The sequence below is a fragment of the Gallinula chloropus genome, assembly GCF_964237585.1.
Source record: "Gallinula chloropus genome assembly, chromosome: 14".
Taxonomy (NCBI): domain Eukaryota; kingdom Metazoa; phylum Chordata; class Aves; order Gruiformes; family Rallidae; genus Gallinula; species Gallinula chloropus.
In genome coordinates, this window is record NC_140099.1 from 16,770,719 (window position 1) to 16,784,759 (window position 14,041).

Genomic DNA, 14,041 nt, shown 5'->3' on the forward strand with positions numbered 1-14,041 from the left:
GGCTGTCTCATCTGTTTTGAACCTCTGCACAGCACACTTTTTCACTTGTTGCTGAGGCTGTTTATGCTATTGGGTTACAACTTCCTGGTGTTTTTCTCTGTGAGAGAAGCCAGAAGAGAAGACTGCAGAAAGTAGCTACAAGCAGAAGTGGGTGCTACCTATCATCTTTGGGCCTTGAACATTTGAGTAGACCTGAAATAATAAACTCCCCCCCGTGTATAAATCCTGACAACTGACACTAATGTTATTGAGTAACTGTGTCTGCAGAAGCTTTCAGACAGACTCTTTTTCTTCACTTCAAGCAAATACTCCAGTGAGAAAGGTTTTAAGCAGGAATGCTGATGCTTGATCCATCAAGCCTGGATTTGATCCTTTGCATCAGAAACCTGATCCCACCACTCGTGCACACTTACTGAATCATACCAACTTCCATGTTAAAAATAGAGCTGTTCAGAGGTTGAGTCATGTTTACACAGAGCACACCAAAATCTTTCCAGCAGAAAAGTGGAAAATGTCATTGCTTAGTAGTTCTTGCCTAATTTGCAAAAGATTAAATGCAATTAAGCAGTTGATGATTGCAAGTATCTTCCCCAGTTCTGATGAGAATCCTTCAGAGCAAGCGTTTAACATTGCTGCTTGTGAAATATTTTAGTTTCAGAAACTAACATGAAGCAATGTACTTGTGATCAGAATGAAAATCCAGTGTATACTGCAATAGCCAAGTGAGGAACTCAGCTGTTGGGACCTAAAAGCAGGGCGTTATCAGGACAAGTCCAGCACACAGCATATAATGTCTCACAGCCAAATTCCATGTGTAGGTGCTAAACTAAGTTTTCTGATGCAGAAGCCTTGTGAGAGAGGAAAAAACGATTTTGCAAGATAGATTCCAGTAAAATAGGGGAGTCCTTTTCAGCTGAAGTGGTTAATACATCTTCGTTATAAACAACTTCTGCAGCCAGAGGCTTTTACTACCATTTAAGTTTTTGCAGCAGTAATCTTTATCTCCTGAGGTTTTGCTGGGAGAAACATGAAACCATTTCCTCATCCTCCCTGTCCTACTCTCAGCTGGAGCCTGACTTTTTCCATTCCCATCATAACCTTTGGGTTTAGCAGACACCTTCCCTCTGCCACAGATGCTGGGTGGGGTCCACATGCTTCATTATAGAGAGCTGCTATAATTCAGTCTGTGACTATTAGTTTTTCTTTTCTCCTTTTTTACAAATCCACGTTTAACATCATGCTTTCCTGACATAACCCGTTGTAATTCTGTCCACCATCTGAGACTGCAGCCAGTTGCCTCCTCCCACAGTGCTATGGAATAGCTTTATTGTATGATGTCCAGCATCTTTTGAAAATGTTTGGATGCCAAGAGGAGCACTCGCAGGGAGATACTTTGTTGTTCAAATTAAGACCCTCTCTTTATCTCATTTAGGTTTGATGTTCTATGCATTTGAAAAGAGATGTGTTGTTGTTATGGCTTGCTTTATGCTACACGGCAGATTATCTTTGTACACACACATCATTAATACATTCTGATAATAAATCCAAGGAGGGCTCATCCTTTGTGCACTAGAACTCTCTGATCTCTCCACGGCCAAGTTCCATATATATGCAGGATGCAGCAATTGCTTCTGAGCTACATAGTGGTCTTCAACCTCATAAGTGGCTAGCCTAAGGCAAGGGGAAGTTCTTGTGTGGAAAACCACTGTGTCAAAGGGGTGCTGTGGTGGGCCTGGGCTGGAGTTTACAGGCCACTGGTTTCAGCCTGGACTGATAAATAGGAGTGACTACAAGTGCACATTTATGCAGGAGCAGAAGGTTCAGTTTCCTCAGGAGGCATTTCTTGCTGTTGCTACTGTCTAGGAATCCAAAATGATGGCTCCAGTAAACTCAGGAGGCACTATAAACCTTCATGCACAGCTGACAAAAGGATGAAACACAGCCAAGGCATGCTCCTTTCCAATTGCATCCTTTTCTTGCCTGGTTTCACTAAGCACCAGCTGATCTTAATCCTAGCATAAGTTTGGGAGGGCATTATCACACCTGCTGTAAAAAAAACCCCAAAGAATTAAATATTATCAACATATTGACACCTTCAGATATTTTCTAGAGCTCTTATACCTGCAAGATTGTGGTTAGCCAGTGATACCTCGGCATTAAAATGAGCATGCTACATGCAAAAATCACTTGGCGCATCAAATCTGTCATTTGGATCCAATTCCAGTAGTTTCCTGTTTTATTCGGTGCTTTAAGACAATATATTTAGTGTTTGTCTGAATCCATACAGTCTGCTGTTTGAAAACTGCGTTTTCAGAGCAAAGGATGAAAGGGAAAGGAAGAACCTTATCTACTAATGATTGCAGGAAAGGTTTGAAAACTGAGACATCTTTGAGTTCATGTCTACCTTTCAGTCCAGTAGTTGAACTCGGTTCAATAGCAGGGTTTTGAATTGTTCCCAAACCTTTACTGTTAGGAAAAAAACCTCCACAAAAAAAACAGGAAAGACCTGTTTCAAGAAAGGCCGTTATATCACTGAAAAAGGCCCCATGGAGCACCTGACTCTTAAATGTGCTTCTTTATTATAAATAATTTCCATGGCGTCACATTAACAAACATAAAAGGTCACGAACTCCTGTATTTGAAGCAAATGTGTTTGACATCTGGGATCTGGCAGAAGTTCCTCCTGTGGGATAGATTGTTTGTGCAGAGCTTTATTGAAGAATAATATTAAGAATGAATTACAGAATACTAGTGTAACCTAGTAAGAAATCAGTATATTTTGCAAGCCAGAGATATAGTAGTTCTCACAGAATTATTTTAGTTGATCTGATTCAAAAGCACATGAAGAAATGATAGCTGTGACCAGCTAGCAATGAAAATCTATAGGTTTTAAGTTAGAAATGGGTTGGAAAGAGAGGCCTGAATGTAGGCAATCGTTTAAATGCACATCTGTATTTTTTTTACACCCCTGCTCTATGAAGAGAGTGAGGAGGGAATTGGTGGGTATTCCTTGATAGCTGGGGAAGCTGGGTCTGAGGGGTCCCAATCACCCCTGCACACATGTAGCCAGGGAGCAGGGCAGCTGGGTGGCTCCAGCTCCAGGCATCAGGCACCTCCATGGGGCTAAGGCCTGTAGAGAGATGGGCAGGACACCAGGCCTATGGGGAGCTGGACAACATCACAGTTGCTCTCTCTACTGTCTTGCCTAGGCAAGTGAAAAACCTCATAAGAGAAGCACTTTTGCAATACTCAGAGGATTCTCCCTGGGCCATTTATGAAGTCCAGCCACCCCAGGCGGTGCTCTCCCACCAGGCTGCAATGGTGCTTTTGAAGTGTCTCCCCAAACACTGTTCCATGCTCACTTGCCTGTGACACTGCCCAGAAATGCCTCTTTCAACGTGGAAGAGGTGATGAGAGGCACTCCTGTCCTCCCAGTCTCCTCAGGGCCTAGGTACCTGCCTGCCTAAGCAAAGGGCAGAGCAGGCAGCTGACCCAGGGACAGATGTCTAAACACCCCCTTCCTCCCCTCACTTTTTTGGCACATCAGGGCCAGGTGCTGCTTCCGTGCCCTGTGTTTTCACACCATCAATTCTCTGGGGTCTGCTCAGGCCCGTAGAGCTGGCCTCCAGCCCGAAAAAAGACAGAGGCCTGCCCAAAGATGAGCAGATGTTCCTCTCCCCAGGATGCAGGGGCCAGCCAGGTGTCACCCACTGACAGAGCCAGGGCAACACACAAAGGGCCTTCCTTGAAAGGGACTGAGTCACGAACCAGGCCCAACTTGTAAAGCACAGAAATAATTTTTTGTTTGCCATTGTAAAACTCTGGTTTTTTACTCTTTCTGTTTTCAGGTGAAACCAAACTTCATTTACCTTGCTCGAAGGGGGTGAGGGCAAAACTATGTCCCAGAAATCATAACACTTTAAAACCTGCCAGCCCTATGGAAATGAGGGGGGTGGGAAGAACATCCATGGAGGCCAGTGACTGGTCACCCACAGAAGCTGGAATGCTGTCCTTCCATCTAAAATTTCTCAGTTCAAAACAAGAGCACACACTGACCTTCTAACTTAAGTGTTGGGCTTGTCCCTCAGGGAAAGTCAAGGAGGCAGAACCAGACCAGTCTGTCTTGGTACTTAAAACCACTTAAGAAATAGCATAACTAGAAACAGAGGTTACCGGCCTGCTCTACCCCATTTTTAATGTTTTAATCCAGCTGCAGGGTGTTTGGCCATGTTCCCAGACAAACAGAGCAATATCTAGCCAACCTGCTGCCCCCCCTCCAGGCCTTCACTTTGTGGGCCTGCAGGCAGCACTGGCTGCTCCTCACTGGTGCACCCAGTGTCACTGGGAAGCAAACATGCCACAGCCACAACCCTTGCTGGTATAACTAGAGATTTTAGGACAGGGAAAAAGGATGTACTCTCACCCCAAGCATGGGATTACTCATATTTTAGTCATGCTTGGTTATATGCATAAATATCCAGAGAGGGGAGAACATGCAGCTCTTCAGGGACCTGTGTTTTAATAGCAAGTTTAACAGCTGGGAACTGCAGGATGCTTATTCTCAATGGTATTTTCTTGACAGATTATTTTCAAGAATCCTGAGTCAGCAGTAATAACCACAGGTTACAAATATTTGTTTGCAGGATGCAGTAGCTTTGCTATGTTATTCACCTCTGTTCCCCAATCTAGAAGGTTTATATGTATAACTAAGGCTGGCTTTCCATGGTGAGCAAATATCAACTCATCTCAAGTAACTATTGCCTTAACTCTTAGCTCCATAAGAACTAGATCATATGGTAGCAAGGAATTAAAGGGTGAAGGGTTAATCATTTCACTGCACCCTGGGGATTAACTTCACACTAAAACCATGTGCATTTGTATCCAAGTGACATAATGAAAAATGTGGGAGATGGAAGGTACACTTATTCAAGCAAGCAAGGATTTATGGAGCTAGTGCCTCAAGATCCTAGGAAACCTGACTGAACATTTCTCAGCCAAGGTACTGGCTGCTCCCTCAGTTAAACTGGTATGGTGATCCCATGACTGACAAGAACTTTCATTAGCAGGCAGATGAAGGCTGTGTTTCAGTACTGGATTTTAGAGGGCCTTGGCAATCATCCTGTAACAGTATGGTGACTGAACTGTGCAAGAGCCCAGTAAAGGAGAAATTGCACAGATTAGAAGGAATGGAAATGCAGACATGCCATTAAAGATCAGCAATCAGCTGCCATTTGGGACAGTCCTTATGAACAGTAGCACAGACTATGAGCATTTGCATCATTTTGAATGAGCTGAGTTCACACATGCTGTCCTAATGAGTTACTGGTGTGAGAAAATGGTCACCTGTATGAGATGGGGAGCTGCTGTCCGGCTTCCTGGAAAAATTACATACAGCTCATTTTTTCCATCACCGATGTGGCTATGTGCTGACTGACACAGAGGACAGTTTGACAGCATTCAGCAGCAAGGAGTAACCGGTGCCACCAAAAACAGAGAGAGGAGGAGAAGGCAGGAGCTCTGGTACACAGAACACAGCCCCTGGGACTTCTCAAGGAAATACAATTCATAACTCACCCTTAAGGAAGTGCAGCAGGAGGTTAAATCCCTGCAGGATATCAGTTTTACAACCCAGCCAAACCCCATCTCTCCAGCAGCACAGTGTCCTTTACCAGCTGGCAGAACAGCACTGAGAGATAAAGTACAACCTCTTCCTGTCTGCACTTGTGGGTCAGCTCTGGAGACACTGTTGCCTTTTCCACAGAGCTCTGGCTAAACCGAGAGACCCTTGTCTGGGAGGGTACTGTCAGAGCAGATTGGTCTTGCACTGTGAAAAGAGCAATAAAAGGGGAGGGGTCACACTATTGAGTCCTGTGTAAAACCCTAAGACAAACATGACAGCATGCATAAGAACAACCTGAAAAGCAGACTGTAAGCAGCTAAAGAAGGATGCAGTGGGTCAAGTCTGGAAACATCAAGTTAGGCTACTTGAACTGTAGGCCAGCAACTAAATCTGAAAAACTCAAGTCGTTGTGTTCACCAAACTGAGGGGATTATCCAGCCACTCAGTGGCTTCACTGGTCAGGTCACCTCTACCAAGGCACCCTGGAGCAGTCTTTCATCCTGAGTCACAGGCCTATTTTTCTGTTTTCTGTGAGCAGCTTGAGAGAGTCGCTTGCTTTTCCTGAAATTTTGCAACCCTGTGTTCCTGCATATCACCTCTCCTTTTTTGCTTTGCATGTGTAAGTTTTCTTGAGCATGTGATTCAGAATTAATGCGTTTGCAGTGTAGTGGAGGGAACTGACACGTCCTCGTGATACTGCAAATGAGCAGCGGCAGTTCCTTTGAGTTCAGAACAGCTATAAAGATCTTTATCAGCTTTCTAAATGGCTTGTAAATCATCACAAGCCCAGTGAATGTCGTATTACCTACCTCACTTCTGCAATGAGTTGTTGAGTCATGAGAATGCGAGGGAGCAACTGTATGACATAAATTCATTCATTTCCTACACAGCAAAGCAGAGCCAGACTTGCCTGCCCTTGTGATTTGCTGAAATAAGAACATTCCACCTGCAAAACACAACCAACAAACAGCCAAAACCCATTAGGCATGGGTCATTGAGTATGGTGTGGGTGGAAAAGCCTTTCTTGTACTATGTCATAAGCCATGTAGAGCAGGTGGGAGTAAGAACTAGCTACTAGTTGATATTTATGTATGAGGAAACCAGTTCAGTCTAAATTATATTAACACTATTTGTTAAGGAGACAAGTTTATTCTTCACAGCTAAGCAAAATTCTGCCCATGGTCTCACTGCACAAACCTATCTGCACTGGTCCACATTGTGCCTCCAAGACCTGGGGCAATTAGGGGAATGTGTCCATGGCTGCAGCATGCAGCCTTAGACCATCCCATACACCCTCTGAACACGTTCTGGGTAAAAAGCATGGCTGGTACTTGAGGGGATTGGGCAAGGGAGCCATCCCCACCATCAGAAGCAGTGACCTGCTGCAGCCTTCAGTGGAGCTGCAGGAGAAAGAAATGCCTCAGATGCATCAAGCTTCTGGTACAGATAAAGTAGTATTACACAAAAAGCTAATTTGGGCCTTATTATGCATAAACCCAGCAGGAAATGAAGGTAAAATACACTCACATACCCCTAAGTGCGAGCAAGTTTAAAACATAAAAGCTGTGAAAGAAAATTAGCCTCTTGAGAGGTGATAGTGTTTTACCTTGAAGTTTTCTCCACTACTGTATGTTTATTACACGCGCTTCTGTCAAATAGATGTACCAGTATCACCGATCTTCCTTCAGCTTGCCTTCCAGAAGGTTACAGGATTCTGGCTTGAGTGCTTGCAATGATCTTATATGATCATCATTAAAGCAGCCAATGATCAAAATAAAATATAATTCACTTATAACTTTTGTTATCATTTTATTTTTAAAAAGCTTTAAAATACTCACTCCTGGCATATTCCATGTATTGCTCAGAAGCTGTAAAACAATACAAGAATTTCTATGGCAAATGAAACAGTGATTGCAGGTTAAAGGGGCAGGATGAGGGACACTGAAACCATCCATTTTAACTTAAAGTATTCCTCTTCTTGAAAGAATGAAGACAACAAAATATGTTTATTAATCTGGACAACCTGCAACTAACAGTTAGGGAAATGACTGTTTAAGCTGAAGCAGAAGTTCTGTGGACCATCTGTTGAGCAGTGAGTCCTCTCCACATCTGTGTGGTTGCAGGAAGAACTGCTGGTATAAGGAGGTGCTATTTGTACTTACAGGTTTCTGGTGCCTGGGGCATCTCATTGGGTGACAGGCTGGCAAGGGCAGCGTTATTATTTTGGAAACTGATGCTTCAAGCACATGAATGCTGACCTCCTGTTTTTATTGAAGTGATTGGTAGCACTTTTCTGCCTTTCAGAGGCCCAATTAAATATAAAATTCTTCATAGAACAAGAGACTTGTTTCAGAAATCCTGCAAACTGAGAACATTCCTTTTATATTATCTTGGTTTGTCCTTCCTTTGCCTCTGGCCATGCCTGCCTCTTCCTTGGCCCATCCGTCAGCCAGCCATTGTGTCTGTATCCTGGTAAGGATCAACTGTGCTTCATTCTGCTGGTGAGAGACAAGCATGCTGAGGGTCAAGGAGTGAATTCTTCCTTTTCCAGATGTTGCGTGGGATGTCTTAATTCCAGAGCTATTTATAGGATGCATGGGCACTTATCTTTCTAAAGGAGATAAGCTCCTTTTTAGGATTTTGGGTTTCTAGTTGATTATTTTTCTTCATAGCAATGACATCATAACCAAAGCACTGAAGGTTAATTAATGAGCAAGCTCTTTTTTATTAACTTTCTGGTTCAGTTGTAATTTTATCCCTCAGTAGTTCTCTTTTTTCATCTATGGAAATGGCTTTATACTGGTGTGAACCAAATGCTGTCACACCATTGTAACACACACCAGATCAGACTGGGCAACTCTTAAGTGAGCACAGTCCTGGGTAATGACAGAAATATAAGTTAGAGCTTGCTGCAGGTAGGATGCATGTGGTAGGCAACGGCTTTGTCCTGTCATTTTAAGTATTCCATAGGTGTATAAACACAGAAATTTTATACACATTTTGAAGTAAATCTCCACTTGACATGATTAAGAAGACAGTGTCCTCCAGCTGAGGACATGTCTCTTTAAGTTTTGTGTCTTCCTCACGGAGCTGGGGTGCAGACTTGGGTTGATAGTTCTTTCTGATCACTGTAGGAGCTATTGTTGTTCTGGAAGCAACTTGTTTTTCTGTCCTTCTTCCCTACCTGAATGGCATCAGATGTCAGAGTGAAAGGGAAGTTTTGAAATGATGAGTAAGGTTCAGGTTTTCTTAGGGATGCTGATTTGAGTAACAGTGCAATCTTGGCAGCCTTCTGCCTGTTTGCATTTCACATGATCTACAAAATGAGTGTACTGAATAAAATATTTATTGAAAACTGCAATTTTTTATGAATACTGGAGAACTCTGGTGATGGACTTTGGAATTATGTATACATTGTGTATGGGCAGACAGGAAACACCATGTGTTTTGGTGATTTTATCAAAACTGACCTTCGTAGCTGTGATTTCACATGTTGAGTACAGAATATTTGCAGCACGTTGCTGATGAACAATCCCCAGACTAATCTCCAGTCTTGAAAAACTGGATGTGTGTTACTTAAAACACTGAAGAGTCTCAAGGAAGTCAACATAGTCTCTTACAGGTTACAGAGAGGAACAATTTCTATGAATAAAGCATGAGCTGTGACTCTGTAAAAAGCCTGGGTGTAGCTTGATGCTTTAAAAATATGCAGAGTCAAGTGCCTGGGTTCACCTTTGAAGAACAGGGGTGAGGACTCATTCGTGGAAACAGATCAATGAATGCCTTGAAATACCAGAGGAAATTTTGAAGTGTCTTAAGGTACCCAAAGATAGTTCCCACAGAGAAAGAGATACTGCAATCATACTACTATTTATTTACTGGAAACAATCTTTCCACTCTATTTTAAAAATAATACATATCTGTTTACATTTATACCACTGACACTGAGTTTTAGGACTTAAAATAAAACTGGGCTAGATCCAAGTTGATGTAAGGTGATTAGCAATCAGTGACTGCAGCATAGTGGTGATCATATTCCACTCTCACTCACTGGGCCAAACACTCTTGTTTCCAAACTGGGAAAACCTCATCCAAGGTGTGAAGAGCTTAAAGATGTATTGCATAAGCATGTCCTTATCAAACTTCTTAAAAAGCCTTGAGACTTTCAAGCCAGCACAATATAGACACAATTTCAGGAGAAAAGTGATGCATCAGGACCTAAACCAGCATGTATCACCTTCAAAACTGGAGAGTTGTGGGTTTGGTTTTTTTTAAATCTTCTTCTAGAAGCCATGCTCTGCCAGCAGACTGGGCAACCCCTTAGAATTGTGGAATTGTTTAGGTTGGAAAAGACCTTTAAGATAATAAATTCCAACCTTCAGCCATTAAGAACTAATACTTTGCTCTAAGGGTGCCTAGCAACATTGCAGAGGGAGGGGTGTACAAAAGTAGCAGATGAGCCAACAGCAGTGCCTCCTCCAGTCAAACACATGAAGCTTGTACAGATAGTGGGTGTGGAGGAACCTGGCAGGGAAATAATGGGTCTGCCTGGTCTATGGGAAAAGCAACTGAGGTCAGTCAGAGCCTACAAGAGACACAGAGCCTACAACACATCTCCAAAAAGCAAAACAAAAAGTGTTGGGTAGTGCCAGAGGAGAAGTAGATCTCACTTAGCATGTGCTTGTAGTACATGACCATAATGAGATCACTTGTCCAGGACTAACTCAAAAGGGAGAATGGGTGACTTTTGGGACACAGGGGGGAATCGAAAGAGAGAATTTCAGGAATCTTTGTTTGCTGAAGTGGTTTCAAAAGACCCCTTTGCTCCCCAGCTACATTCCTTGTTTCTTACACAAAGGTTACTGCATCATTATTCGCTTTCTGGTGTAGACGTGCAAAACTCCCCACCGCGTGACTTCACCAACATTAGGTGAGTTACAGAGGGACATCAGTTTGGCCAATGGAAACCACTAGAAGGATCTCAGAAGTTTGAACTAAGAACTGGAATAGCTGAGATTTCCACCTCTGACATGCACACTTAACATCAGAGGCACTCTGCACAGAAACAGGTGAGGAAGGAGGCAGCTGCAGGATCAGACATCCTCGCACAAACACCTCTGTATCATCACACTCCCTTCAGCACTGACCCTTCAGCACAGGTCGCCTTTCTGGGCGGCTTTCTGTGGAATCCCTGAGAGTCTAGTTGTGACCATCAGGCTGTCTTCATGCATGGCACCTGCTTTGGAGTTGGGCTACCAAAGAATTGCTTCAGAGATGTAAACAAACAAAATGTAATGGGTGTCACTTGTCTGCACTCACATCAGATTAGGAAAAACAATTTGCTTGTGCTGCCTTATCTTCTAGCTCTCTGACTTCTGAATGCAGAGCCATACTACCACAGCTAGTTTTAGCTTCTGTAAATTCTCCTTGCATACAGATACATGCACAGTGCTTCACACACACAGAGGAAAGATCCTAAGGATACTTTTTATCTCTCCATTAAAGTGCAGCAGTTGTGCAAATTAACACCAGCTGAAGGTTTTGACCATCCAGGATAGAGATTTATTTTAACAATAGTGCCTGTCAGGCTTGAATAATGCCAGGGCATACTTTATTTATTTTTAAAAACATCTTTGTGCCATTAAATTTTCATTGGGTTTTAGTACAGCTACATGCTAGAAAAGATATCCAGCAGCATATTCTGTGAATAAGCCAGACTGGAGAACTGGAATGACCACAAACATTATTGATTCTATTGCTCTGCTTACTCTACACAGAGAAAAAATGAATATGTATGTTCTGCTGATGCCGATACCATGGTTATAAAACGATGAAAGTCTAAACTGAGTCAAAAATATTAGATATGACTACAGGCCCTCAGCTAGAAAAGGAGAAAGCTCTGTGTGAATAGCCCTGTATATTACACTCAGTGATGGTGGGTGAGCAAATACTCAAAGAGCTTAGTTAGTCTCATCAAAGTTATTGTTGTCAGAGCAGAACAAGTTGAAAAGTGACTCTTTGGTTTCCAGCAAAGTCCTGGATGAAACAATGTTTTATCTGTGTCAAAAAAGGCAATCCCCTAAAAGTATCTCAAAGTGAAATAAGCCAGGTGGTAGGACACATTCAGCTCTACAGCCCTGGATGATTCATCTGTTGCTATTCTCCCTTTGGAAACTAACTCAACTACCAAGAATCACTTGGTTCATTTATCAGATTACATTCTCCTTCCCAATCATTGTGATCTGTATCAAAGATTACTGCCATTTCTGCTTTTTCTACTTTTGTTCCAGTTATTGCACTGGCAATAGGTGCTGTACAAACACACCGTGATAGGCAATTTTTCTGATGAGAATCTTCCTTTAAACAGAGATTACAGTGGACAGGCAGGGGAGGCAAAGAGCTGTCCCTTCCCAGCTCAGCTAGGCAATGGCTCTGTGACCCTGAGCAAGGAGCATCGCAGAGCAGATCCAGAGAGAAGCCACAGGGACCCAGACCAGGGTCGGTACCCTGATCTGATGCTGGCCAGAATATTGTCTATTAACCATATGGTAAAACTCTTTGTGTTAGAAAATCCTCTGCAATAGGTTGGAATAAAGAATCTGAATTTTCAGAGCAGACCTGGAATTCTGTCTGCTTTTAGGGAGGCCCAGCCTCAGAGGAGGACATGAATGTGTATACAGCAGTTGCAAGTTTGCATTTATAACTTCCACGCTGCAAAATCCTGAGCAGCACAGTCCTTTCATTTGGTGAGAATTGCTGTAACATACGAGCCTGCGATGGTCTATTGGAAACAGACCCCTGACTAGGAAATGGAGACTTTAGATGTTGTAAACTGCTAGTAATTTATTATTTTGAGATTGGCATATATTTTGGCAAAGTTAAAGTTGGCTGGACTGATAGTGAGTGATGAAAGATGTTATGGCGGTTGAGAAGTGGCTGAATTCCTTTGTTTCCAGACTTTTCACTTTTTTTTTTTAAGGCGCGGAATGTTTATATAGAAAGTGTAATATTGTTTTATGAGCATTTGCTGGACCCTGTTAAGCCCAAGTATTCAAGCTTTGCTCTTCTAACAAAGTGTTTTGTTACGGAATTCCTCTGGGTTTTGATGTTTCTAAATTAGGGTTAAATCAGGTTGGTATGTGGGGGCCATGGGAGAACAGCCCAAAAGTGAGAAACTGTCTGATATCTAACAGGGTGCACTTCCTCTCCAGAAGGTGATGTGATGGCAGGGAGAGAGGGGACTCCTCAGCTGGATGTGAAGAAGCCATAACATAGGGGCACAAAAGGGGGAGAAAAGGGGCTTTTAAGCACTGGGAGAACTTACAGTATGTTAAGAGTTTACCGTTCTTAATGCAAGATCCTGCCTGTCCCTTGTCTGCTCTCTGGGCCACTAGAGCCTGCTTGCTTCTTCTTTCTCACTCCCATCATCTGCAACGCATTTAGCCCCATGGTTATAAACCAGCATTCCTCCTTCCTGGTCATCTCTATTTTCCTCTCCAAAACTGTGGAATACAATTAGCTGTGATACACTCAGGAAACATGTTCTTGTTTCTGATATTTCGTTAGTGACTCAAAAACCTCATTGGCTTCCTGCCCTCGGCTTGGCCCACTAAACCCTGGAGTCGGGCTCAAGCCTTTTTGTTTTTACAATAAAGGACATTCTGTGTACAGAGCTCTGATCTGGGAGCAGATCACAGAATCCCAGGACATTGTAGCAGCACGGAGAGAACTTTAAACCATTAAGGAATTGGAGCTGCTAAAGCACCCTCAACTCAGCATTTTGTTGGGGTGAGCCATTGCACAGGGGCTTCCTTCAAGCTGAGTACAAGTAAAAAGAGCAGTCTCTTTACTAATGCTAGGGAAAAACAACTCTGGAATAACTCTCAAAGCTTATTAGGAAAAAGAGACTAAATTTTCTGATTTTGTCATGCAGCCTGTGTTGTGGTAACTTTCTGAGTCTCTGTTCTCCCATTTAAAACTCCTCTTTAATGAAGACCTCACATAATGCTTCTACTCTGCTCCAGCCTGCTTGCATTATAACCTTCACAAACTCCTTTTCCCAAGTAGCATTAAGCACTTCCAACCCTCCAAAAGATGAAGCAGAGGTTATCTTTTCAGCCCTAGCGCTGCTGGAGAGCAAATGAGCCAATAAGGAAAACACAGGGGGAAGAAGCAAAAGAGCTTGCATCAGAGAAATTTAAGAACAAGACATATGAACCCTCATCTGTACTAAAATAAAAGACCAATTTGCCAGTGGCTTCAACAAGGTAAGCATTATACCTCCAAACTGTACAATCATTTTTAATTCCTTTTTCAAACTCCTAAACACACACACACACATATATATTTAGCTTAGCACTGCGAGGCCTCAGCTGGAATACTTTTCACAGTTTTGGGCACTGCACTTCAAGAAAGATGTGA